At 43.2% G+C, this 27,382-nt stretch overlaps 1 protein-coding gene and 1 long non-coding RNA gene across 2 annotated transcripts in view; one reads left to right on the plus strand and one right to left on the minus strand.

Moving 5' to 3' along the window:
• LOC132210699 (uncharacterized) overlaps positions 1–27,272 on the plus strand; it is a 50,220-nt gene extending 22,948 nt beyond the window's left edge. Inside the window, exons 2-3 of the long non-coding RNA XR_009446859.1 lie at positions 23,200–23,256; positions 27,163–27,272. This is a non-coding gene — a long non-coding RNA (uncharacterized LOC132210699). The remainder of the gene's footprint in view (positions 1–23,199; positions 23,257–27,162) is intronic.
• Positions 1–27,382, minus strand: part of kcnq1.2 (potassium voltage-gated channel, KQT-like subfamily, member 1.2) — a 480,582-nt gene that overhangs the window by 39,756 nt on the left and 413,444 nt on the right. The gene's annotated exons all lie outside the window — the stretch shown is intronic.

Raw genomic sequence — 27,382 nt, forward strand, 5'->3', positions numbered from 1 at the left:
ACTTTCATGTTTCTGCCAGGTCATATTGTATGGAGAGACACAGGCATATCATGCATTTACACAAGATGCATCTTGTGGGTTTTAGTTTGCTTTCTTAGCAGTAAATCATGTTGCATTTTAGAGGTTGCTAGCCTTTTTCTACTTTTTGTATCACTTTTTTGATGAACACTCACTGACTTTGGCACCATTTTATGGGCCTCTGCACCAGTACTTAGATACCAGCCTTTGTAGCTTGAATTGCTTTTTTAGTGGAAATGGAGATGGAGGCCGCCTGTCATTGTTGGGAGGACTGAATGGGGAAGGGGATAGTAGCATGTGCTGTACAGTGATGTGTTTATTTGAATGTCTCACCTGCAGCAGGTACGAGCAGTTGACACACCAAACAGTGCATGTACTTTAAGCAAATAGTCATGTGGGAAGTCAAAGTGAAGTCGTTTTTAGTGAGGTGAAGGGGAACTACAGTGAATCAGCGGTACCACCACAGTCAGTCATGAGCTCATACATTCCATTGAATGGGAATTGGCCACAGTGAGTGAGGTACTTGATCCAACCAACGTCTGGGGTTCTGTGTCCTTACAGTCCAAACACTGGGCCACAGTCATTTCCTATGAGTCAAGTGCAGCAGTCCAGAAACTATAGTTGGGTCAGATGAGTTGCTGTGAAAACATCAATCTAGGGGTGGGCCATTATTTTCCTGGAATCAGAAAACTGTGGGATTGAGTGTAATGTAAGTAAAAGAAAGAACAGTTAGTACAGACGCACAAGCAGGAAAGGTAGAAGATATCACCAGTGAATGAGTAGGGAGCACTGAGGACAAGAAAGGTTAGTTGTTGGACCTAAGCATGTGAAAATGAGAGGTGAACCTTGGTGAGAAGTGTGTGCAGTAACAAAGTTAGAATGAGTGGTAGTCCTGTAACAGTGAGTTAGTACAGAGAAGATACTTATTCTTCCAAAATGCAGAAGATCACTACTAGGCACCTGACTTCATCCACAATATGCATTAACTCGGTTTGCAATTTGTTTTCAGGCTGGCTTGATCTGGTGTGTAGCCTCCTGTGGCAGTCTGCAGGATAACACACCGCCCACCTCTTTACCAACTCATCCACCAACACCTCCAGGTCCCTATCTGCAAAATGGAGAGCAAGCTATTCTTTCTCCAAGGTCATGTCCTTGGTTTTAAAGATCAGTCACCACAATGTTCATGACAACTCCTAACTTGTAGGTTTGTAGAAATGAGTAATTTAACTTTAAATATGGCACCAGAAAACTGGAAGGTCCCTGCAGGAGCAAGCACTTAAGCCCCACTGGCTGCACAATTCTCCAAGAAAGGTCCTCACGTCTATTTACGTAATTAATGAGGAGAGGAGCAGAGGATTGCATGCAAAGAATTTCTGTGAGATGTGGCAGACCAAACACCATGGACCTTACTTGGCAAGGCATTTCAACCATGAAATAACCACACAGAGACCAATATCCCATCACCATGTCACCCTTTATTTACTAGGGCGCAGTACACTGGCTGTCACCAGCCAACTTGGCATCAGTCCTCAACTGAGGAGCTTCTAATCTCCTTGTTATATTGATAGGCCAAGGCTTTCCTGGTTGGAGTTGTTAACTTGGGCCAATCAAGAACCTCATAGTCAACAGGGTCCACCTGGTTCCAATGACTAGAAACTAAAAATGGCAAATTTCTGCCACAATTTCTCTTACCTGGCTTTGCTCAGCTGCTTAAATTGTCTGCTTGAACTTATTAACAAGACAGCACAGACTTTTAGTGGTTCACACCGTAATTAACACCCAGCAATCAGTTAATCAGAAAAAGAGAGGTCATTGCAGAGGATTCAAAATGCTGTTAAAGACATATCACATTTACTGTTCACTTGCTGTGCTCATGTGTTGTTGGAGTCTGTTACGCATCGGAGACTATCTGGAAAACTCGGTCAACATTTAATCTGGAAATTCTCTGAGGACTTCATTAAGAAGAAGAAATTCTCATTCTTGGTATCCACTGTAGTTTTACTGTTGGAATAACAACTTTTAAAACTACAAATGTGCAGAAATAGTGTATAAATGCAGAAATTTTGTCATTTTTCTATTTAAATATTCAGTTTGCATTATGGGACCATTAAATTGCATTTAAGATTTTTCTTCAAAGTTTTCCTGAGCCATAAAATGGCATGAACTTGAAATGAAACCACAGGGATTACAACAAGTCTCAAGTCTGAGGTGACAATGGAATGAAAAGGTACTATGAATATGTGAGCAAGTAAACTGATAGCTTGGGGAACTCTCACACCTTGACTGTTAACAATAATGCCATCAGGCTGTCCCTTGTCGGATATTCTCCCAATGTCAGGTAAAAAGCTAGCCCAATTTTCAAAGTCATAGTGATATTTTTCTCTTGTTTCTCTTTGTTATTGTTGAATCCACTTGCAATACAAGTTATTGATTCAGTATTGACAGGAAAGAACGTATTTACTGAACCACTTCCAGTGGACCAAGAGACCTCTTTAAAAATGTTTGGTATCAGTTTCTTACAAATTATCTTTCCAGGGCAAAAACCTTTTTCGAAAAGGAAGTAGTTCAGTCTAATGAATAGCACTGATAACAACTTGAATTCATGCACCATGTTTAACTTCAAAGAAGCGTAATGAGGCAAAAATGGAGACTGACCAAGGGAGGAAACATTTGGAAGACTGACTGACTAGTAAGTTTTAAGAAGAATATGAGAAAAGAGAAGTAAACAGACAGAATGGTAGGGCAGTGCAGGTTGTTAGGCTAAAATAATCAAGAACACAACTCCAATGGCAAAGCTAAGGAATTAGAAAAGCTCAGAATTGGAAGAACTTAGAACCTTTAGGAGGTTGTAGTGCTGAAGGAGAGTATAGATAGGATATGGAAGACATGAGGTGATTTAAACATGAGGGTAAAAAATTGAAGTCAAAGTGGATCAGCAGCTAAAGTAGATCAGATGACAGAAGGCACAAGGCAATCAGGATTTGATCTGGATGGGATATGTAGGTGTGGAGCTAGCTAGAAAAGCATTGACGCTCAATGTTAAATCTGGAGATGACCACAGCATGGATATGATTTTTTTGGCAGCATCTAGGAGGAATGAGGTAGTGTGGATGTACTCAATGTGAAAGAGGAGGAAGCAGATGTCCTTTTTGTTGGAGATATTGCGTTGGGGAGGCAATGGCCTAGTGGTATTATTGTCGGACTGTTAATCTAGAGACCCAGATCTGGGAGCCCAGGTTTGAATCCTACCAATGGCAGATGATGGAATTAGAAATCAACAAATATTTGGAATTAAGAGTCTACTGACGGCCATGAATCCATTGGCAGTAGTAAAAAAATCCATCTGGTCCACTAATCTTCTTTAGAGAAGGAACCTGCCGTCCTTACCAGGTCTGTTCTACATGTAACTCTACAGTGACCGAAATGTGCTTGACTCTCAACTGTCTTCTAGGCAATTTGGGATGGGCAATAAATGTTAACTACCCAATGACACCCTCATTCCATGAATGAATTTTTTAAAAATGAACTGGAGTTGCAAGATAACAAAGTGTGGAGCTGGATGAATGCAGCAGGCCAAGCAGCATCTCAGGAGTACAAAAGCTGACGTTTCAGGCCTAGACCCTTCATCAGAGGGTTACAAACTTGGTTTGGGATAAGTAGGTGGCCAAGGCTGTGAAAGTTAAGTTTAATCTCAGACAGTAGCTAGATTTTGATATGGAACTGGTGGTGAGAATGTGGAGTTTGTGGCAGGGTCTACGAGTGATTATATTTGGTCTTCTCAACATTCACCTGGAAGAAATTTGATTCATGATGTTGAACAGGCAATCTGGCAAGACTGAATTAAGAGAGGCACTGAGAGAAATCATAGAGAGATAGAAAACAAGTTATCAATGCCCAAGTGGCATCCTACCTTATGTCTTTGGAATGGTGTTACTAAAGAGTCGAATTAGATAAGAAAGAAAATGGGGCATATGGAGAACTCCAGAGGCAATGGTGCGGGGCTGGGAAGAGAAGATGTTGTTATAAATGCTCTGGCTATGTTTAGATTGACAAGAATCAAGCCAAGCATAGTAATCTAATATAGTCAATAATATTGAATGCCAAACAGAAAATATATTCCAACTAATTATCTTATTTTCTGATAATACAAGACCTGTTTTTCCCTCTGTTCTGGCATGATAAGCATTCGACTTTTCCTTTTGTGAATGGATTTAGGGCTTCTCCTCCAACAGCTTTCTGCCAAATTAATTTGCAGTTTCTTTGTACCAACCTAATAATTCTAATGTATCAACCAGCTGTGGATCTTGGATCAGTGATAATGGGAACTACAGATGCTGGAGAATCCAAGATAATGAAATGGGAGGCTGGATGAACACAGCAGGCCCAGCAGCATCTCAGGAGCACAAAAGCTGACGTTTCGGGCCTAGACCCTTCGTCAGAGAGGGGGATGGGGTGGGGCTTCTGGAATAAATAGGGAGAGAGGGGGAGGTGGACCGAAGATGGAGAGAAAAGAAGATAGGTGGAGGGGAGAGTATAGGTGGGGAGGTAGGGAGGGGATAGATCAGTCCAGGGAAGACGGACAGGCCAAGGAGGTGGGATGAGGTTAGTAGGTAAGAGACGGAGGTGCGGCTTGGGGTGGGAGGAAGGGATGGGTGAGAGGAAGAACAGGTTAGGGAGGCAGAGACAGGTTGGGCTGGTTTTGGGATGCAGTGGGTGGAGGGGAAGAGCTGGGCTGGTTGTGTGGTGCAGTGGGGGGAGGGGACGAACTGGGCTGGTTTTGGGATGCGGTGGGGGAAGGGGAGATTTTTGAAGCTGGTGAAGTCACTCTGATGAAGGGTCTAGGCTCGAAACGTCAGCTTTTGTGCTCCTGAGATGCTGCTGGGCCTGCTGTGTTCATTCAGCCTCACATTTCATTATGTGGATCTTGGAGATAAGGTTGGAAGGATAACCTTTTTTACACAGTTCTGGTGGGTGGTGTGATTATACCCATTGTATTTCACCATGCATTTTTCTGTTGTACTTTAATGTTCCTTTTTCTAAAAAATTGTGGCAGCACCAACTTTTCCAAAAATTTTGTAAACACACTGCATCTTTGGGAAAATAAAGGAAATTCATGGCACCATTGGCATTCTCTTTTATATAGTTGATTCAATATGTGCAGTTAGCTGATCTCGATGGTCTAATGGAACTCCAACAAAGTGCAGCATTAGCAGTATGAAGAATATATTAGTTTATTGTATCTGACTGGCAACCTCTTCAATAAATGAATTTAGATCTCACATTTCCTGGGCTGAAGCCATATTATCTTTTTTGACATTATTGTTATTTGTGCGCATCTTGTCACATCATCCTAGTCCCCATGGACAATGATAAACTTCCGTGGCCAGAGTAGAGACAACAATAGCCAGGGATTCTTAGAAGGAGAAAAGATCTATTGTAGTCCAGACTAAAGTGCTGCAAGCACATTGACTAAGGCTTACACTGGTACTTAACATTAAACAATGTGCTTAGTTTCTTGAATGAGTTTGGAATCTTCATTTATATATAGAATACACAGTACAAGAGCAAGGATAACAAAGTGTGAAGCTGGATGAACACAGCAGGCCAAGCAGCATCTCAGGAGCACAAAAGCTGACGTTTCGGGCCTAGACCCTTCATCAGAAAGGGGGGGATGGGGAGAGGGTTCTGAAATAAATAGGGAGAGAGGGAGAGGCAGACCGAAGATGGATAGAGGAGAAGATAGGTGAAGAAGAGAGTATAGGTGGGGAGGTGGGGAGGGGATAGGTCAGTCCGGGCAGGACAGACAGGTCAAGGAGGCGGGATGAGGTTAGTAGGTGGGAAATAGAGGTACAGCTTGAGGCGGGAGGAGGGGATAGGTGAGAGGAAGAACAGATTAGGGTGGCGGAGACGAGCTGGGCTGGTTTTGGGATGCAGTGGGGATGAGCTGGGCTGGTTTTGGGATGCAGTGGGGGAAGGGGAGATTTTGAAGCTGGTGAAGTCCACATTGATACCATTGGGCTGCAGGGTTCCCAAGCGGAATATGAGTTGCTGTTCCTGCAACCTTAAGGTAGCATCATTGTGGCACTGCAGGAGGCCCAGGATAGACATGTTGTCTAAGGAATGGGAGGGGGAGTTAAAATGGTTCGCGACTCGGAGGTGCAGTTGTTTATTGCGAACTGAGCGGAGGTGTTCTGCAAAGTGGTCCCCAAGCCTCCGCTTGGTTTCCCCAAAGTAGAGGAAGCCACAATGGGTACAGTGGATACAGTATACCACATTGGCAGATGTGCAGGTGAACCTCTGCTTAATATGGAAAGTCATCTTGGGGCCTGGGATGAGGGTGAGGGAGGAGGTGTGGGGGCAAGTGTAGCACTTCTTGCGGTTGCAGGGGAAGGTGCTGGGTGTGGTGGGGTTGGAGGGGACTGTGGAGCGGACAAGGGAATCCCAAAGAGAGTGGTCTCTCCGGAAGGCAGGCAAGGGTGGGGATGGAAAAATGTCTTGGGTGGTGGGGTCGGATTGTAGGTGGCGAAAGTGTCGGAGGACGATGCGTTGTATCTGGAGGTTGGTGGGGTGGTATGTGAGGACGAGGGGGATTCTCTTAGGGCTGTCATTGTGTTGGCAGGGTGTGAGGGATGTGTTGCGGGAAATGTGGGAGACATGGTAAAGGGCATTCTCGACCACTGTGGGGGGTTGGGAAGTTGCGGTCCTTGAAGAACGTGGACATCTGGGATGTGCGGGAGTGGAATGCCTCATCCTGGGAGCAGATGCAGCGAAGGCGAAGGAATTGGGAAAAGGGGATGGACCTTTTGCAGGAGGGTGATTGGGAGGAGGTGTTTTCTAGGTAACTGTGGGAATCAGTAAGCTTGAAATGGACATCAGTTTCTAGCTGGTTGCCTGGGATGAAGAAAGAGAGGTCCAGGAAGGTGAGAGATGTGTTGGACATGGCCCAGGTGAACTTGAGGTTGGGGTGGAAGGTGTTGGTGAAGTGGATGAACTGTTCGAGCTTCTCTGGGGAGAAAGAGGTGGCGCTGATACAGTGTTTTACTGTACAATTGAATCAATTGACTGTATCAGCGCCGCCTCTCGCTCCCAAGAGGAGCTCAAACAGTTCATCCACTTCATCAACACCTTCCACCCCAACCTCAAGTTCACCTGGGCCATCTCCAACACATCTCTCACCTTCATGGACCTCTCTATCTAAATCTCAGGCAACCAGCCAGAACCTGATGTCCATTTCAAGCCCACTGACTCCCACAGCTACCTAGAATACACCTCCTTCCGACCACCCTCCTGCAAAAGTTCCATCCCCTATTCCCAATTCCTTCGCCTCCACCGCAACTGCTCCCTGGATGAAGCGTTCCACTCCCTCACATCCCAGATGTCCACGTTCTTCAAGGTCCCCCCCCAACCGCGGTGGTCGAGAACGCCCTTTACTGTGTCACCCGCATTTCCCGCAACACATCCCTCACACCCCGCCCCCGCAAAAACCACGTAAGAGAATCCCCCTCGTCCTCACATACCACCCCACCAACCTCCGGATACAACGCAGCATCCGCTGACACTTTCGCCATCTACAATCCGACCCCACCACCCAAGACGTTTTCCATCCCCACCCTTGCCTGCCTTCCGGACAGACCACTCTCTCCGTGATCCCTTGTCCACTCCACAGTCCCCTCCAACCCCACCACGCCCGGCACCTTCCCCTGCAACCGCAGGAAGTGCTACATTTAACCCCACACCTCCTCCCTCATCCCCATCCCAGGCCCCAAGTTGACTTTCCATATTAAGCAGATGTTCACCTGTACATATGCCAATGTGGTATACTGCATCCGTTGTACCCGTTGTGGCCTCCCCTACATTGGGGAACCCAAGCGGAGGCTTGGGGACTGCTTTGCAGAACACCTCCGCTCAGTTCGCAATAAACAACTGCACCTCCCAGTCATGAGCCATTTTAACTCCCCCTCCCATTCCTTAGATGACATGTCCATCCTGGGCCTCCTGCAGTGCCACAATAATGCCACCCGAAGGTTGCAGGAACAGCAACTCATATTCCACTTGGGAACCCTGCAGCCCAATGGTATGAATGTGGACTTCACAAGCTTCAGAATCTCCCCTTCCCCCACTGCATCCCAAAACCAGCCCAGCTCGTCCCCTCCCGCCACTGCATCCCAAAACCAGCCCAGCTCGTCCCCGCCTCCCTAATCTGTTCTTCCTCTCACCTATCCCCTCCTTCCACCTCAAGCTGCACCTCCATTTCCACCTACTAACCTCATCCCGTCTCCTTGACCTGTCCGTCCTCCCCGGACTGACCTATCCCCTCCCCACCTCCCCACCTATACTCTCTTCTTCACCTATCTTCTCCTCTATCCATCTTCGGTCCGCCTCCCCCACTCTCCCTATTTATTTCAGAACCATCTTCCCATCCCCCTCTCTGATTAAGTGTCTCGGCCGAAATGTCAGCTTTTGTGCTCCTGAGATGCTGCTTGGCCTGCTGTGTTCATCCAGCTTCACACTTTGTTATCTTGGACTCTCCAGCATCTGCAGTTCCCATTATCTCTGATCACAAGAGCAAGGAAGCATCGTTAAGCTCATACAAAGCATTGGTTTGACCTCAACTGGAGCACTGCATCCAGTTTTGGGTGCTGTATTTTCGGAAATATGCAAAAACATTAGAGACTGTAAAATTGCATGCTGAGGGAAGCATTTAACGTTTTGAAGCCAAAATCAGAGGAGATAGGTAGAGCATGATGGAGTAAAATAGGGACAAACTGTTCCCCATCGTGGAAGGATCAAGAATGAGAGAATACAGACTGAAGGGGTAATTGACAAAAGAAGCCATGATAACCTGTGGAACAAGCTTTTCACGCAATAAGTGATTATGATCTGGAGTCCGCTGCCTGTGAATTTGATAGCTGCAGATTCCATCTACATCATGGGAAAATATTGGAATTGACACAGGTTAACCCCACACCACGTATTTGGGGAATGTTAACAAAATCTTCAAACGGAGTAAGAAAATATATTAGAAAGAAATAGGGTATTTGGTTAGGCAGGTAACATAAGATTAATTACATTATTCATTTTATTTTTATTCAAGAAAGGTTGTCAGGTTAAAAAGAATGGAAACATGCAAGTAAGCTCAAAAGGCTGCTGACAACGGAGACTGCCAGATTCACTATGGGGACCTCCAGGCTGAGAGAGTAGCACAGAAGATAGGGGGAGTAGATTAAGACCAGAGACTTTCGGGTCCCCTGCAATTTTTATGTGTGGAAAACAAGTTATTTGTCTGAATCACGCCATTTTGAAAGTTGAGTAACTGTACTGTCTGTGTGGCTTATAATGTATAAATATCTGATATTTCTTGTTGGTTGGCAGATTACTAATTTGGAATCCTCTCTGGGGTGGTACCTCCCAATTGGTTCAATAATCAATCATTAATCCTGCACCTGAGACTCCTGAGATTATTTGGTAAAATAATCTGCTTCAACATTAGATTTTCAAAAGGGAATTAAATAATTATCTGAAAAATAAGAATGTGCACCATACTGGGAGAAGGTGGGGAAATGACATTAGGAGTTGCTCATTTGAAATGCCATGCAAACATGACAGGCATAATTGCCACCTTCCGTGTTGTCACAATTCAGTGATATTTACTACAGGCACTTGGGAAGCAGCTGAACTTCCCCTTCGCAAGTCTTCAACCATTATCGATTGCCATGCAACGCATACTACTGTGGTTTCGTGCAGCTCTGCAATTTAATTAGTGCTTGAGTGTGGAAGATCTGCAGGCTAATACAGATATTGGTTTTGAGATTAGCTGTGGAATGTTATGGTTGGTTAACTGTGTGATACCTTTTGGTAGACAAAAGTAATGAAGAACATTACAGTGATCAACATTACCATTTTTTGTTGTCGAGTCAACACTGTGTTGAAAATAAAATAATTACCGTGCGTATTCACAATGACTTAATTGGCCCTATTCAGAACTATCAGCTCTTTCTATCAAACTTCTGTACTCCAAAAAGCAGCAGTTGATTTAGTTTACCTTGTTAAAAACTTTGAGTGAAGTCAAGGCTTTACTAAGAACCTGTATTGTAATGCTGTGCAAATCTGTGCAAGTAAATAAATCATCTTGTTAAATTTCCACTCAGTCATGAATAATGGAACTACAGCCCATGTTTACCTGTTAAAATCACATTAGAAAATACACTTCTCAAAGCTTTTATTGCTGTCCCAGTTGTTATGGGAGAAATAATCAAAAATTTTTTACATAACTTTGCAGTGTGGTGTTCTTAATTTAAACTGGGCTAAGTCTGAAATTCTTTACTTACCAAATAAATCATCAGTAGCACAGCATTTACCTCAGATAAAAAGAGGAGAATTTTTTTTCGGCTAAGTGTCAGTGAGTTTCATATAGGGTTTCTCTCTACAAGGCCTAGAGTGGTCTCTTGTCAGATCTTAACAAACTTCACTCATTAACTAGCTACCCCGCTCAATTCTAACCTAATTCTACCCAGAACTGTATACAATATTCCAGCTGAAGTCTAACCAGTGTCCTATCATAGATTCAACATAATCTCACTGTTCTTGTACTCTATGTCTCTATTCATGAAGCCTAGAATACTGCATGCTTTATTAATACCTGTCCTGCCACGTTTAATTATTTTTGCACATACTCAACCAGGACTCTTTGCTCCAGCACACTCCTACTGACTGTTATTTTATACTGTCCCTCCATGTTCTTTCTCCCATCACTTCATATTTCTCTGCATTGAACATAACTTACGACCTATCTGCCCACTCCACCAACATGAAGTTCTGCACTGTCTTCCTCCCAGTTTACAATTCTCTCAAATTTGCGTCGTCCCAAATTTTGAAACTTTGCACACCAAGATCTAGATCATTCATATCACGAGAAGCAAAAGTCCCATTACAGACCTCTGGAGAACTACATCACAAACTTTCTTCCAGTCTGAAAAGTGCCTACTAATTATTACTGTTTCCTATCCCTCAACCAATTTTGTTTCTATATTGCTACTGGCCCTTTTACTTGAGAACATAGAAATTTACTCATGAATCTGTTGTGTGGTACTGTATTGAATGCCTTTTGGAAATCCACCAATGGCAGCCCCCTCATCAACCCTTTCTGTTAACTCTTCAAAAAAGCAGCAAAATAGTTAGATTAGATTAGATTCCCTACAGTGTGGAAACAGGCCCTTTGGCCCAACAAGTCCACAACCGCCTCTTGGAGTATCCCACCCAGACTCATCCCCCTATAACCCACACACCCCTGAACACCATGGGCAATTTAGCACGGCCAATCCACCTGGCCTGCACATCTTTAGATTGTGGGAGGAAACTGGAGCACCCGGAGGAAACCCACGCAGACACAGGGAGAATGCGTAAACTCTGCACAGACAGTTGCCCAAGGTTGGAATCGAACCCAGGTTCCTGGTGCTGTGAGGCTGCAGTGCTAACCACTGAGCCACCGTGCCCAAAGATATAACACAGTGTGGAGCTGGAGGAAAACAGCAGGCCAGGCAGCATCAGGGGAGCAGAAAAGCTGATGTTTCGGGTCAGGACCCTTCTTCAGAAATATGGGAGGGGGAAGGAAGCTTTGAAATGAATTGAGAGAGGAGGGGTAGAGCTGAGGAAGGTAGGTAGGATGGTGATAATTAAGTGCAGGTAGGCAATGGTGGGGATTGGTCAGTGAGATGGAGGAGCGGGTAGTTGAGAAAGAAGACGGACAGGTTGTTTCAGGTCAAGGAGGCAGGATTGACAGGGAGGATTGTTCATGGGATGAGGCTGGGGGTGGGGAGATTTTGAAACTAGTACAGTTCACAATGAGACCATTGGGTTGTAGGCTCCGAAGGTGGAATATGAGGTGTTGCTCCTCCTGTTTCGAGGTGGCATCATTGTGAAGCTGGAAATCTCAGCACCCCCACCCTCATCCCATGACCAACCCTCCCTCTCATCCCCACCTTCTTGAAATGTTCATCTTCTCTTCCACCTATCTGGTCTTCCCACCTCACTGACCAATCCCCACTACTGCCTACCTGCACTCACCTATCCCATCCCACCTACCTTCTCCCTCCCCCATTTCTGAGGAAGAGTCCCAATCCGAAACATCATCTTTCCTGCTCCTCCGATGCTGCCTAGCCTGCTGTGTTATCTCTGACTCCAGCATCAGTAGTTCTTACTATTTCTGATGAAATCAGTTAGACATCATTTTTGCTCAACAAATCCATGCTGACTCTTCTGAATTAATATATATTTTCTGATGTGATTATTTTATCCTCATGACTGTTTCCAGAAATCTCCCTACCACTGAGGTTAAACTAATTGGTCTGTAAATGCTGGGCAGATCTTTACAACCATCTTGAACGAGGGCATAATGTTTGCATTTCTTCAATCCACTGTAAGACACTGAATCCGGGGAAGATTGAATGATAATTGCCAGTGCATTACCATCATTGAAATCCCCATTATAAATATCTTGATGTTACCATTGACCAGAAATTGAACTGGACTAGGTTTTCTACAAGAGCAGGGCAGAGTCTAGAATTCTGCAGTGAATACATAATTCACCTCCTGGTTCCTGAAAATATGTCCACCATTTACGTGGACTGCAATGGAGTATTCTTCATTTGCCTGAAGGAGTTTAGCTCCAACAACACTCAAGAAGTTTAACACCATCCAGGCACAAAGCAGTTAGACTGGCACCACATCCACAAACATCCATTCCCTCCACCACTGACAGTAACAGCAGTGTGTACCATGTACAAGGTGGACTGCAGAAATTCAAAAAGGCTCCTTACACAGCACTTTTCAAACTCATGACCACTCCGATCCAGAAGGTAAAGACAGCAAATACATGGGAACACCACTATCTGCAAATTCCCCTCCAAGCCACTTACCATCCAGACTTAGAACTAGATTGCTGTTCTTTTGGTGTTGCCGTGTGAAAATTCTGGAACTCACATTCGAATTATATTGCAGGTGTACCTACACCAAATGGACTGCAGCAGTTCCAGCGGGCAGCTCACCACCATGTTCTCAAGGGAAACTTCGGATGGACAGTAAATACTAGCTCAGCCAATGGTGTCTACATCTCATGAATCAATTTTTAAAACAATTACAGTGAATCAATCTGCTGTGAAGTTAAGTGAATCGACATTTGGTTTTTCAGTCATGGAATGGAATCAGAAATGGAACTGTTATATCACAGAAGGTGGCCATTTGGCCCATCACTGTTAAATGAGCATCACTGCCTGCTGCCAATCTCTTGTTTTATCCTTGCCTGAATCAGACTCCACCACACATCCAGGCAGTGCATTCTATACTCTGGATACTCGTTGTGTGAAACAGTTTTTCTCAAATCACTTTGCTTTGTTTGCATGTCATTTTAAATCCATTTCTCTTGTTCTTTTCTATTTTACAAGTGGGAACAGTTTCTCCATAACTACTCTGTGCAGCACACTCATGATTTTGAAAACTTCTATCAAATCTCTTTTCAGTTTTCTTTTCTCCAAGGAGAACAACCCCAAATTCTCCAATCTATGTTCATAACTGAAGTTCCTTATTTTTGGAACCATTCTTGTAAACCACTTCTGTAATCTCTCCAATGCCTTCACATCGTTCCTATAATGTGGCACCCAGAGCTGTACATAATACGCCAGCTGAGGTCTAACAAGCGTTTTCTACAAGTTCTACAACACCCTCTTGCTCTTGTACTCTGTGCTACTTTTCTGTCATTAAATTTGTGACAAAGAAATTATTAGGTTTGTAACAAGGAGCCACAATATCCATGTAATACTTGTTTTCACACTTCGAGGAATTATCCTGTGTGTTGTAATGCCAGATATGTAAGCTGTACATCCCAGTATTTGACTGATCCAATCAAACATTGAACACCGTAACTTCCAGGAGAGGCATGAGAAGGGCCTTGCTAGATTAAATAACTCAATCCACTGAGGCCAGTTCTTATTCTGACATTTGTTGATCAACAAATTTTATATCATGACCACTTTTGCTACTGCCAAATCGACCACCATATTAAGCAATGTAACGTAAGGTGATGCTATTAGAGCTGACTATCTCCAAATAATAGACAGATCACTTGCCATGAACCTGGACACTGGATTGCTAAAGGTGCACTCAGCTATGTCGTACCAGAGTGGGAGGAGTTTTCTGCAGAGTTGTCAAGCAAGAGCCTACATAACCATACTCACTGAATCTGAATATTGCCGGAAATTTTCATTGTGATCTTGGACAAATGCAAAAATGCTATATTTCAAATGATCACAACAATTTATACTTAAGATAAAAAAGGTACTGATGATTGGCATTGATTCTGATTGGTTGAGGCATTGTCACCAAGAAAATAATAGAGAACTACAAGCTCCCCAAGATCCCAGGAAATTCACAAAAGACACAAGGCAAAAGGCACATTTTAATGTTTTAATGAAGATCTGTAGCTCAGGTTGTGGTTGGAGTTGTTGGTTGGTTTGCTGAGCTGACTGGTTTTCGTGAATGAAAATGCACAAAAACCAGTCAGCTCAGCAAACCAACCAACAACTCCAAAAGGTGCACACTGTTGTGCTACAGTGTAGGAGAGTATCAACTGATCAATACTAAAATGAAAGTCCTGACCTAATTTCCAAAATTGTATTAAGACTAGGCTAAGCTTGTATATGTCAATGAATCACCTGACTTTACAGAAATACTGTTGGTCACCAGGCTGTTTCACTCAGCATTCACACCATTTTTCCTCTTCCTCTGATGCTGCATATGTTTTCTCCCCACTCCCAAGATGTGCCTGAGGGCCACTGCCAACATAGAGGCTGATCCAAGTTGGTCAAGAGAAAAATAGTGAACTGTCTCAAGACAACTGATTGACATCTGCAACCTGTTCTGAGGAAGGGTCACCGGACCCAAATATTAACTCTGACTTTTTTCTTTACAGATGCTGCCAGACCTGCTGAGCTTTTCCAGCAACTTCTGTTTTTGTTGTTGTGAACTGTCTCAGGACAACTGACTGACATCTGCAACCTGTCAGAATTATTAAGACTTTAAATATATATTCTTTCATGGGCCATGAGCATGTCAGCAAGGCCAGCATTTGTTGCTCATCTCTAATTGTACCTGCATTAAGTGACTGTCTAGAAGAGGGCAGTTAAAAATCAACCACATTGCTGAGGTTCTGGAGTCACATATAGTTTATACAAGGAGAATGGATTTTTTTCCCTCAAGATATTTGTGAACTAGGTGGGTTTTTAGGCCATTTAATGATGATCAATGATCACCATTACTGAGATACGTTTTCAATTTCAGAATTATTAATTTAAATTCCACCAATTGACATGATGAAAGTTGAACCCATGTCCCTGGGTCTTTAGATTATTAATCTAATGACATGATTATTACATCACTGTCTTCCCAAATCCAACTGAATCTTGGGTCTTCTGGCAAATGTTCTGAGACAATAACCATTTTGTGCCCAAAAATGATCCTTAATAAATTTCTCATCCATAACCATATTTCAGCAATAAGTCAATGTATTTTAGGCATGAAAGAAGAATACAAAGTAAAAAATTTTAATTTTGCCCTGTAAATTTAAATACTCTGTATGTTACTAAAGAATTCACAACCACAATCAAATGAATTTGGTCATATATAAATGCAAAAGCTGATAGAAGTGCTGCACTATTCTGACATTCTGAATGTGTTGGAAGGCTTCATTCAGAAAATACCACAAACGTATTACTAATGTTTCTGTTTTACAGGTTACAAGTGCAAATATTTCCAATGTACATTCTGTTGGCAAACAATCTGAGTTGTGATTATGAAATGATGCTGACATATGTGTATGGCTTCAGATCCAGGAAAGGATCTGTTACTGCAGTACATTTCACTCAACAACTATTTTTATTCCTTTTACTTTCAATGGATATGGGTGTTACTGACAAGATCAGCATTAACTAGCTTTAAATTTCAGCTGCCATGGTGGGATTTTAACCAAAATTCCCAAGCATTAGTCTGTGCCTCTGGATAACTGATCCGATGACATTCCCACAATGCCACCACCTTCCACTACTATTGGAGAAGTGATTGTAAAGGAAATCTGCAAGCTGAAAGACCCAGATTACGGGAGTCAGAACAGAAAGTGTGGTTTTAGTGGAGGATCCACTGAATGGTTAATCAATATCTCCTACTACTTGATCCTAAAAACATAAGTGCAAAAAATATATACTTTGTGTCCCTAACTTTGTTCCTTTTCATTTGTTCATTATCTGGTCCTACTATTTACATGGCTTCACATTTGGAGTGGAGTTTCTGGGTAGAGTTATGCATCAGAAGTGTAAGTTTGTGCAATTTTAACGTTTTTCACCAGATTTCATACTCAACAGCCAGCCTGTCTGGCAGTAAACCCTGCAACCGAAAGGCACAAGTGAGGATCAGTTAGTGAGAGATTGTTGTCAGAGGTTCTAGTGGCAAAGTAAGGTGGATGGAAGTGATGTGGAAGATGGTAGCGTAATGATCAAATTTAAGATTATTGAAAGTGTTGAGAGTTTACCTTCTGATCCAAACAGTCCCCAGCTGGCCCATCCCACTTTTTGCTTTCCACATCTGAAAACCCTGGTCCCATTCCCTCCCAAGCCTGTCAAAGTTACTCTCTAATCCCAAAAACTGGCTGATCCACACCTTCCAAGGACACCATGAGGTCCAGTGTCCAAGCCCACCCCAGAATGCCTTGTAGTAGCTGAAAGGAATGTCTCTCAGAGAATGACCTGGAGAGAGTGGGACCCCAGTCTTGGCTGCATTGAAGTCTGATGTCATATCTTAGAAGTCAATGCTATAGCATCTTATCCCAATGTTCTTCTGTCTGGAAGAGGTCCAGTCACACTTTGATTTTCCTTCTAGTTCTTTGCTCGATTGTGACTGAATTAATTCACTGAGTTTGACAGAGCCATATAGTTTGCTGATGATGCCAAGCCAGGTGGGGTGTGAATGGTTAGGAGGATGTGAAGAGGTTTCAGAATGATTTAGAGAAATTGGGCAGGTGGACAAATACATGGCTGATTAATTATAATATGGATAAATATGAATGTCCACTTTGATAGGAAAAATGGAATGGCAGAGTATTATTAAAATGGTGATAGATTGGGAAAAGTGAATTTACAAAGGGACCTCAGTGTCCTTGTATGCTGGTTATTGAAAGCAAGCATTACAGGTGCAGCAAACTGTTAGGAAGGCAAATTGTCTTGGTTGCAAAAACATTTGGGTACAGGAGCAAAGAAGTCTCACTGCAGCTCAACAGGGCCTTAATGAAGAGTGTGTCCAGCTATGGTCTCATTATCTAAGAAAATATTTATTTTCTCTAAAGGAGAGTGGCAAATGCTTGCCAGATTGATTCCTCTGATGGCAGGTGTTGTACAAGGAGAGACTGCTTCAACTGGCCTTTATTCACTCGACTTGAAAAGGATGACAGGGATCTCACTGAAACTTATGAAATGCTAACGGGGCTGGACAAACTGAGTGAAGAGATGATGTTTACCCTCACTGGAGGCAGAGTGGGGGATGGCCGGATCAGGAGTCATAGTTTCAGAAAATTGTACAGGCCATTCGGACTAAGATGAGATGTTTATTCACTTAGAGGGTGGTTAATTTGTGGAATGTTCTACTCAAGAAGGCTGTGGAGGTGATTTAGTTAACATATTTCAAGTGAGAAATAGTATTCAAGAAGCTGAAGATGTTGTAAGTTTTGTGGAAAGAACGAGAGCAAGGTCATGTTGAATGGTGAATGAACCCGATGGGCTGAATGGCCTATACGTGTTCCTGTTTTTGATGTTCCGATGTTCCTATAGCCTTAAATAAAATTTGGATCGTGAAGCAAAAAAATTCCATTCTTTGTTGTGAATGTTTACCAAGGCATGATGAACAAGTTTGAAACACATCTGGAACGAATTATTAGGGACAGAACTGTGAATTGGTTTAAGAAAGGTTCTCATATTATTGAATAAAAACAAATTGTAGTCAAAATTGTTTTCAACCTCAAAAAATCTGATGACAGCATGGAATTTGCCAAAAGACTGCCTCAAGGATTCTTTAAATCCTTTAATGCTATTTGGTAGAATACTAATTTTCTGATAATTCTGACGTAGTGACTAATAAATCTGTTATATTCACTTGTGGGATGTGGACATCCTACATTTATTGCCTGTCCCTAGATGTCTTTGAGAAGATGGTGGACTGCCATCCATGTGCTCTAGGTAGTGCCAAAATGTCTTTAGGAATGGAATTCCAGGACCTTGATTCAATAATGGTGAAAGAACAGCCCTACATTTCCAAGTGAGGATGGTGAGTGAATTAAAGAGGAACTGCAGGTGGTCCTGCTCCCATGTATCTATTGCCCGTATCCTTTTAGAAGAAGTGGTCGTGTGTTTGGAAGTTGCTATTGAAGGATATTTAACAAATTTCTGCAGTGCAGTGCAGCTACTGAGCATCGATGTTGGAGGGAGTGGATGCTTGTGGATGTGGTGGCAAATAAGCAGGCTGCTTTGCCCTGTATTGGGCATCAAGCTTCTGGAGTGTTGTTGGAGCTTCACTTGTCCAGGCAAATGGGGAGTTTTCTATCATGCTTCTGACTTGTGCTTTGTAAATGGTGGACAGGCTTTGGGGGGTCAGGAGGCGAGTTACTTGCTGCATTACTTGTAGCCTCTGACCTGCTCTTGTAGCCATTGTATTATATGGCAAATCCTGGTCAATAATAACCCCAGGATGCTGATAGTGGTGAAATGAGCAATGATACACTGTTGAAGATCAACGAGAGTAGTTAGACCATCTATTATTGGAAATCGACATTACCTGGTATTTGTATGGTATGAATTGTCCGGGTCATGTTGAATTTGAACCTGGACTGCTTCAGTACTGGAGGAGTCGCAAATGGTGCTGAACATTGTGCAATCATCAACGAACATCCCCACTTCTGATCCTATGATGGACAGAATGATATTGATGAAGCAACTGAAAATGGTTGTGCCAGGACACAACCCTGAGGAACTCTTCCTGACATGAACTGGAGCTGAGATGACTGACTCCAGGAACCACAACCACTCGCTTATGTGTCAGGTATGACTCCAAGCAGTGGAGAGTTTAGCCTCTGATACACATTGATTCCAGTTTTGCTAGGGCTCCCGAATGCCATCGAATGCAGCCTTGATATCAAGAGCTGTCACTCTCACCTCACCTTTGGAATTCAGCTCTTTTGTCCAGTGAGCACATTAAGATCACAGACCATAAGAAGAATAGAAGTAGGCCATTCAACCCCTCGAGCCTTCACTGCTATTCAATAGGACTCATATCCACTTTCCTGCTTTTTCTCTATAACCCTTGATTCCCTGAGTGGTCAAGAATCTATCTATCATCAAATTATTTAATCTTAAATATACAGAAGGATTCTGCCTCCACAGCTGTCTGTGGCAAGGAATTCCAAAGACTCACAACATTCTGAAAGAAGATATTCCTCCTTTTTGCTGTTGTAAATAGGCGTCCCCTTATTCTGAGACTATGCCCTCTGGGCCTTGACTCTCTCACGAGAGGAAAGATCTTCTCAGTACTCACCTTGTCAAGCCCCTTAAGAATCCTATACGTTTCAATTAGATCATCTCTCATTCTCCTAAAATCCAGTGAGTAGAGTCCTAACCTGTTTAACCTTTGCTCATCAGACAATCCCTCCATACTAGGAATCATCCTGGAGAACCTTTTTTGAGCTGCCTGCAGTGAAACAATATTTTTAATTAAATATGAGGACCAAAACTGCTCACAACAGTCTAGATATAGTCGTACGGACACCATTTACAGTACAGATAATCCCTGTATTGCTGAAGGAGGCCATTTGGCCCTTTGAGTCTGCACCAAACCTCCAAAGGGCATCGACCCAGATCCAACACCTTACTGTCTCATGGTAATGTCACATTTACCACGGCTAATTCCCCCTAGCCAACACATCCCTGGACACTATGGACAATTTTAATATGGCTAATCTATCTAAACCAACACATCTTTGGACTGTGGGAATAAACCAGAGCACCCAGAGGAAACCCACACAAACATGGGGAGAATGTGCAGACTCTACACTGACTGTCAATCAAGGCTAGAACTGAACCCAGTTCTGTGGCTGTAAGGCAGTAGTGCTAACCACTGAGCCAGGTACCACCCAATTGCAGTAAGACTTTCCTACTCTTATATTCCAACCCCCTTAAAATAAGGGCCAACATTTCATTAGCCTTCCTGATTACCTGCTACACCTGTGTGCTAATTTTGTGTGTGGAGGTTGTTGTTCAGCAGATGCTGCTTGAAGGCACTGTTGATGACATCTTCCATCACTTTGTTGATGATTAAGGGTAGAATGATGGGGCAATAATTACTCGGGCTGGATTTATCCTGCTTTTTCTAGGTAAGACATACCTGAGCAATTTTCCACATTGTTGGGTAAATGCTAGTGTGGTAACTGTACCGGAGCAGCATGTCTAGGAGAATGGGAAGTTCTTGAGCACAGGTCATCAGTACTGTTGCTGGAATGTTGTCAGGGCTCATAACCTTTGCAGTATCCAGTACCTCCAACTGTTTCATGATAGCACGTGGAGTGAATCAAGTTGGCTGAAGACTGACATCTGTGCTGTTGGGGACCTCTGCAGGAGGCCAAGATGGATCATCCACTCAACACTTATGGATGAAGATTGTTGTGAGTGATTCAGCCTCAACTTATGCACTGATGTAGAGGGCTGTACCACAGTTGAAGATATTTTGTGAACACCCTCCTCCAGTGAGCTGTTTAATTATCTGCCACCATTCATTTCTAGATGTGGCAGGACTGCAGAACTTTGATTTGATTGGCTGGTTGCGGAATCACTTAGCTCTGTCTACCATTTGCTACTTATGCTGTTTAGCACGCAAGTTGTTCTGCTTTGCAGCTTCACCAGGTTGACATCTCATTTTGAGGTATGCCTGATCCTGCCCTCCTGCACTGTCTATTGAACCAGGATTGATCCCTTGTTTTGATGGTAATTGTCGAGTGGGGGATATGTCAGACCATGAGGTTACAGATTGTAAAACAAAGAACTGTGGATGCTATAAATGTGAAACAAAAAAGAAATTGTTGGCAAAGCTCAGCAGGTCTGGCAGTATCTGCAGAGAGAAAACAGAGTTAACATATCAAATTCAGTGACCCTCCTTCAGAACTGGGAAGAAGGCAGAAGCATGCTGTATGAGTTTGAAAGACTAAGAGCTTAGAGTTTGCGAGTGTAGGGGGAAGATGAGATAAAATCAGTGACCATATTGGACACAATGCCCTGGTATTCAATGGTGAGATCATGGTCCAGTTCTGAAGAATGGTTACTGCACTTGAAATGTCAACTCTGCTTTCTCTCCTCAGGTTGCAGAGTGGAATACAATTCTGCTGCTGCTGATGGCCCACATCATGTCATAGATGCCCAGTATGGAGTTGCTAGACCTGTCCCAGTTAGCACAGTGATAGAGCCACACAACCAGATTAAGGTATTCTCAGTGTGAAGGTGGAACTTCATCTCTACAAGAATTGTGGGTGGTCACTCTCACTGATACACTCGTGGACAGATGCATCTGCAGGAATCAGATTGTTAGGGATGAGATCAAGTATGTATCTCCCTTATGTTGGTCCTCTCACCACCTGCTGCAGACCTAGCAGCTACGTCCTTTAGAACCTGATCGGCTGTGCTGCTGCCAAGCCACTCTATGTCTTTGCTACCCTCAGTGCTTTTCCATGTGTTGTTCAATGAGAGGATTTCTGATTCATCAGCAGATAGAGGACTGTACATGGTTATCAGAAGGAGGTTTCCTTATGCCATGAGACTTTGTGGGTTCCAGGGTAATTGTTGAGGACCCTCATGACTGTGCTACTATATACAGGGATGGTGAGGTGAAATTTCAGACATTGACTAGATGATACGATTCTGTGAGCATCAATAAGTCAGGCTTCTGCTGGAATGGTCTGTGAGACAGCTCTCTCAGTTTTGGCCCTCAGACATTGGTAAGGAAAACTTTGCAGGATTGACAGGGCTGTTTTTGCTGTTGCTGTTTCCAGTGCCAGGGTTGAAGTTAGGCAGTCTGTCTGGTTTCATTTCTTTATTGGCACTTCATAATGATTGTTAGAATAGAATACCTACAGTGTGGAAGCAGGCCATTTGGTCCATTAAGTCCACACTGACCGTCCAAAGAACATCCAAACCAGACCCATTCCCCTACCCTCTCCCTGTAACTCTGCATTTCCCAATGCTACCCCACTTAGCTTGCACATCCTTGGACACTATGGGCAATTTAGCATTGCCAATCCACTTAACATGCACACACTTGGACTGTGGCAGGATACTGGAGCACCTGGAGGAAACCCATGCAGTCACGTGGAAAACTTACAAACTCCATACAGTCGCCCGAGGGTGGAATCAAACTTGGGTCCCTGGCGCTATGAGGCAGAGTGCTAAGCACTGAACCACATCGCCATCCTGTTACAATAGAGTGCCTTGCCTTTCAAAGAGCATTTGGGAGTCAATCACATTGTTGTGTCGTCTGGATCACATGAAGGATGGCAGATTTTCCTCCCTGAAGAACACTGTTGAATCAGCTGAATTTTCTGACAACTCGCAGTGTTTTCATGTTCATCACTTTTTTTCTTAATTCCAGGTATTTATTGAATTCAAACTCACCATCTGCCAAATTGGGATTTGAACTCAGGCTCCCAGACCATTAGCTGACATTCTGGATGAATTGTTGATGATGATACTACAAGGCTGCTGCCTTCCCTTCAGAAATATGGAACTGTAGGGAAGATTTAACTCCTCTGACCATTGATACAGGAGCTAAAATCAAAGCAGTCCACTTTTCTTCACCCTCTCTACATGTCTTATTTCTGAGCAGCAGTTATCACCACAGTGAATAAAAACAGAAATTGCTGAAAAAAGTCAGTACTGAAGAAGAGTTACTTGACCTGAAATGTTAATTCTGATTTCTCTCCACAGATGCTGTGAGATCTAATGACTTTTTCCAGCAATTTCTGTTTTTGTTTCTGATTTCCAGCATCCATAATTCTTTATTTATCACTGCAGTGAAGTGAAGTTGCCACAGTGCTGAGTGCCACCTCTCTCTCAGTTACAGGACAGAGACCATGACCAGAGAAAGTTTAATGAATTCCTCGTGGAAATCAAGGTAAGGGAACAGTGACCTTCCTTTTTACCATCTCAACATCACTGAACTCCGATGTCCATTATCCTTAACACTTAAATGGAATAGTACATCATCTTCTTTCACAGTGCATGTTGTTCAATAGCTCTTAACTCTTCCTTTGTTTGGAACTTGCACCAAAGGTTCATTACCAACATGTCTCTTTAAAATGCTGACCTCTGATATTACAAAATTCACCGTGTACTTGCCTTCCATGATAAACCATCTGCTCGCTATCAGCTAGGAGACACATTTCAGGAGCTTCCCTAATGCTATTAATATTGTTGTAAAGAAAAATGAGCAGGAAATCTTGTAAAACTTTGTAAAAGATGGTAGCACACCGAGGAACTCCAGATTTAAAGGAATTTATGTGATTTGAGAAGTAGGGGATGGCAAGAGGTTTCAGCAAATGGTAAGGTAATTTTTTTTAGCTCTTAAAGGCTGTAAGGGATATGGAGAGAAGGTGGGAAGATGATACTGAGGAAGAAGATCAATCTTGATCATATTGAATGCTGCAGCAGGTACGAGGGCTGATTGGTTTACTCCTCCTCCTAGTTTCTATGTCCAGGACAATTCACCATGCCACTCTCTTAAGGGCAATTAGGGATGGGAAATCAATACTGGCTTGTCAATGTTGCTCACATCCCATGAAAGAATTTTAAAAAATTCGTAGTCCAGCAATTTTGAAACTTTGGAAGGTGATATCCAAATTCAGGTTTTCTATAATTTATATAGGAACAATATTTGCTGTGACCTACAGAAACATCAGCCCAGTAAAATGTTTATAAACAGACAGCATCTTTGAAATATTAAAGAGACACATTTTTGCCAAAATTATAGTAAACATTCATGCTTGAATATTTGATCAAAGGGCAGCCATTTAGTACCCCATACATTTTAAAATACCTTAGAAACAATGGATGGAAGCTTGCTGCTGTCTGTTCCAAATTCCCTGGAAGGCATCCAGTTTATTAAATCAGCTTGTGCACATTTGTTGTTCATAAACACTAGTGGCTGTTTTACGTCAGAAATATCTTTTCAGCTCTTAATAACAACAATGTGCAGAAAACATGCCTTCTCCACTGTGTAGTTAAGAATTCTGTATCACAACTGACAGAAATATGTCTGGAGAGGCATAACACTTAATTGTCTGGATGAGGACAGCGAGTCTTGACAGACAGCCATGATTTTAATTGGACACTTTAAGGACACACCTCAAATATGCCTTGATCCTACCCAACCCCCATTTCAGCACAAAACCTTAAGAGATCTAATGCCAATTCAAATCAATTTGAAACGAGCCTCCAAACTCTGGGAGGATTATGTGATGCCTAGTGACACCACTTTTCAGCAGGACTTTTTCTAAGAAATCCAAATCCAGGTCACGAATTGGTTGTCCTCCTTCTTCCAGTTATGGTTTTGCTTTTATTAAAGAAAGCTGGTTTTGCCTCATTATGCAACACCAACTTTATTCTATTGTCTTTGTCTCTCTCACACACACATCTCTTTGAGAAACTGGAAACACCTTGTTTAAGAGAGACAACACAGTGTGGAACTGGAGGAACACAGCAGGCCAGGCAACATCAAGGAGCAGGAAAGTTGACATTTTGGGTTGGGATCCTTCTTCAGAAATGGGGAGGGGGAAGGAGCTGGGAAAATAATAGAGTGAGAAGGGGTGGGGCTGGGGAAGGTAGGTGGGATGGTGTGAGGTGAGTGCAGGTTGGCAGTGGTGGGGATTGGTCAGTGGGATGGGTGGGGCAGATAGATGAGAGATGAGATGGACAGATTGTGTTAAGTCAAGGAGACGGGGATGAGAAGAAGGGTTGGGTATGAGATATGGACATGTCATCTAGGGAGTGGGAAGTTAAAATGGTTGGCAACCAAAAGGTGTTGTTGTTTGTCATGTACAGAGTGCAGATGCTCTACGAAATGATCTCTGAGTCTGCTTGGTCTCATCGATGTAGAGGAGGCCACACCGGGTGCAATGGATACAGTAGACCAAGTTAGAGAATCTACAGATGAACCCATGTGTGATATGAAAGTTTTGTTTTGAACCTTGAATGGAGGTGACAGGAGAGGTGTAGGGGCAGGTGTAGTATTACCTGCAGTTGCACAGAAAGGTGCCCGGAATGGTGGGGCAAGTGGGAAGTGTAGAATTGATGAGGGAGTTGCGGTGTGAGAGGTCCCGATGAAAAGCAGATAGGGGTGGGGAGGAAAATATCTCTTTGGTTCTGGGGTTGGATTGTAGGTGGCAGAAGTAGCAGAGGATGATGCACTGGATGTGGAGGTTGGTGGCATGGTATGTGAAGATAAGGGGAACCCTGTCTTTATTTTTGTTGGGGAGAGGAAGTTTGAGGGCAGAATTGTGGGAAATGCAAGAGATGTGGTTGGGTGCATTTTTGATCACCAGAGGGGGTAAGTTGCAATCCTTGAAATGGAAGGACATCTGGGATCTTCTGGAATGGAATGCACCATCTTGGGAGCAGATGCAGCAGAGGTGAACAAACTGGGAGTAGGGGATCGCATTCATGTAAGAGGATGGGTGAGAAGAGGTGTAGCCTAGGTAGCTGTGGGAGTTGGTGGGCTTGAAATAAATGTCAGTTTCAAGGTAGTCACCAGAGGCGGAGACAGATGTCCAGGAAGGAGACAGAGGTTTTGGAGATGGTCCAGGTGAATTTGAGGTTGGGGTGAAAGGTGTTAGTAAAGTTGATGAGCTGTTCAAGCTCCTCGTGGGAGCATGAGGCAGCACCGATACAGTCATCAATGTAGTGGAGGAAGATGTGGGGGATAGTGCTAGTGTAACAGCGGAAAAGGGACTGTTCCATGTATCCTACGAAAAGGTAAGCATAGCTTGGGCCCATGTGGGTGCCCATAGCCACTCCCTTAGTCTGTAGGAAGTGGGAGGAGTTGATGCTGTATTGGCATCACAGAGAATATGATCCAAAAAGGCAAGTTAGCTCCCATGTCATCAACATGAACTTAAAGGTGGCGGTTGACGAGATGGTGGAGAGGAGCCAGTGCTTTCTCCTGAAGACTGGAAACAAAAAGCCACAGCCAGCATGGACCAAGACAGCACTTGGATCAGTGCTGTGTTGCAGGGAAAACAGAATATTCAGTGGATCAAATAGAAAACTAATAATCTGCACTCTGCAAGGCAACATCCCATCATCTTCACACTACTCTCACCTCTTTATTAAATTGATTCCTGGGGTGGCAGGACTGATGTATGAGGAGAGATCACATTGGTTAAAATAGTATTCACTGGAGTCTGGAAGAATGAGGGAGGATCTCATAGAAACCAATAAAATTCTAACAGGACCAGACTGATTAGCAGCAGGAAAGATGTTCCTGATGGTGGGGAAGTCCAGAACTAGGGGTTATACTTTAAGGATAAACGGTAAACATTTTACGACTGAGATGAGGAGAAATTTCTTCACCCAGAGAGTGGTGCGCCTATGGAATTAACAACTAGAGAAAGTGGTTGAGGCCAAACCATTACAAATTTCAAGAAGTAAGATGATATACCTCTTGTGGCTAAAGGGAGATGAAAGAAGGGTGAGATTAGGGTATTAAGCTTGATGATCAGGCATGCTCCTATTGAATGGTGGAGCATGCTTGAGGGGTTGAATGGCTTACTCCTGCCATCTTCCATGTTTCTATGTTTAGGTTTTATGGATTACAACATTCAGCATTGCATGCATCATATTCAATCGACAGCTCCAAGCTACACCTGTCAGAAGCAATTTGTAAACTGAATTGTATAATGGAGGAATCCACCAAATTGATTCGTATTTTGCTAGCTCTGATATGCATGTATCCGGCTGTCTCCATGCAGCAGTTTGTAGGAAGGGTCACCAGACCTGATTCATTAACACTGATTTCTCTCCACAGATGTTGCTAGACCTGCCAAGCTTTTTCAGTAATTCATATTTCTGTCTCCATTGAAGACTACACATTCAGTGTCAGCCAGATAAGCACACAGACCTATAATCCATTGACGGAGTTTCAGATGCGTATCATCAATGGTGAGGTGAGAGGGGACATAAAATCTTGATCTCATTTCAGACACCCATTCTTGTCAAGGAAACATGTAGTTCTAACAGGCCATCAC

This window comes from Stegostoma tigrinum, chromosome 18, assembly GCF_030684315.1.
Source record: "Stegostoma tigrinum isolate sSteTig4 chromosome 18, sSteTig4.hap1, whole genome shotgun sequence".
NCBI classification, from domain to species: Eukaryota; Metazoa; Chordata; class Chondrichthyes; order Orectolobiformes; family Stegostomatidae; genus Stegostoma; species Stegostoma tigrinum.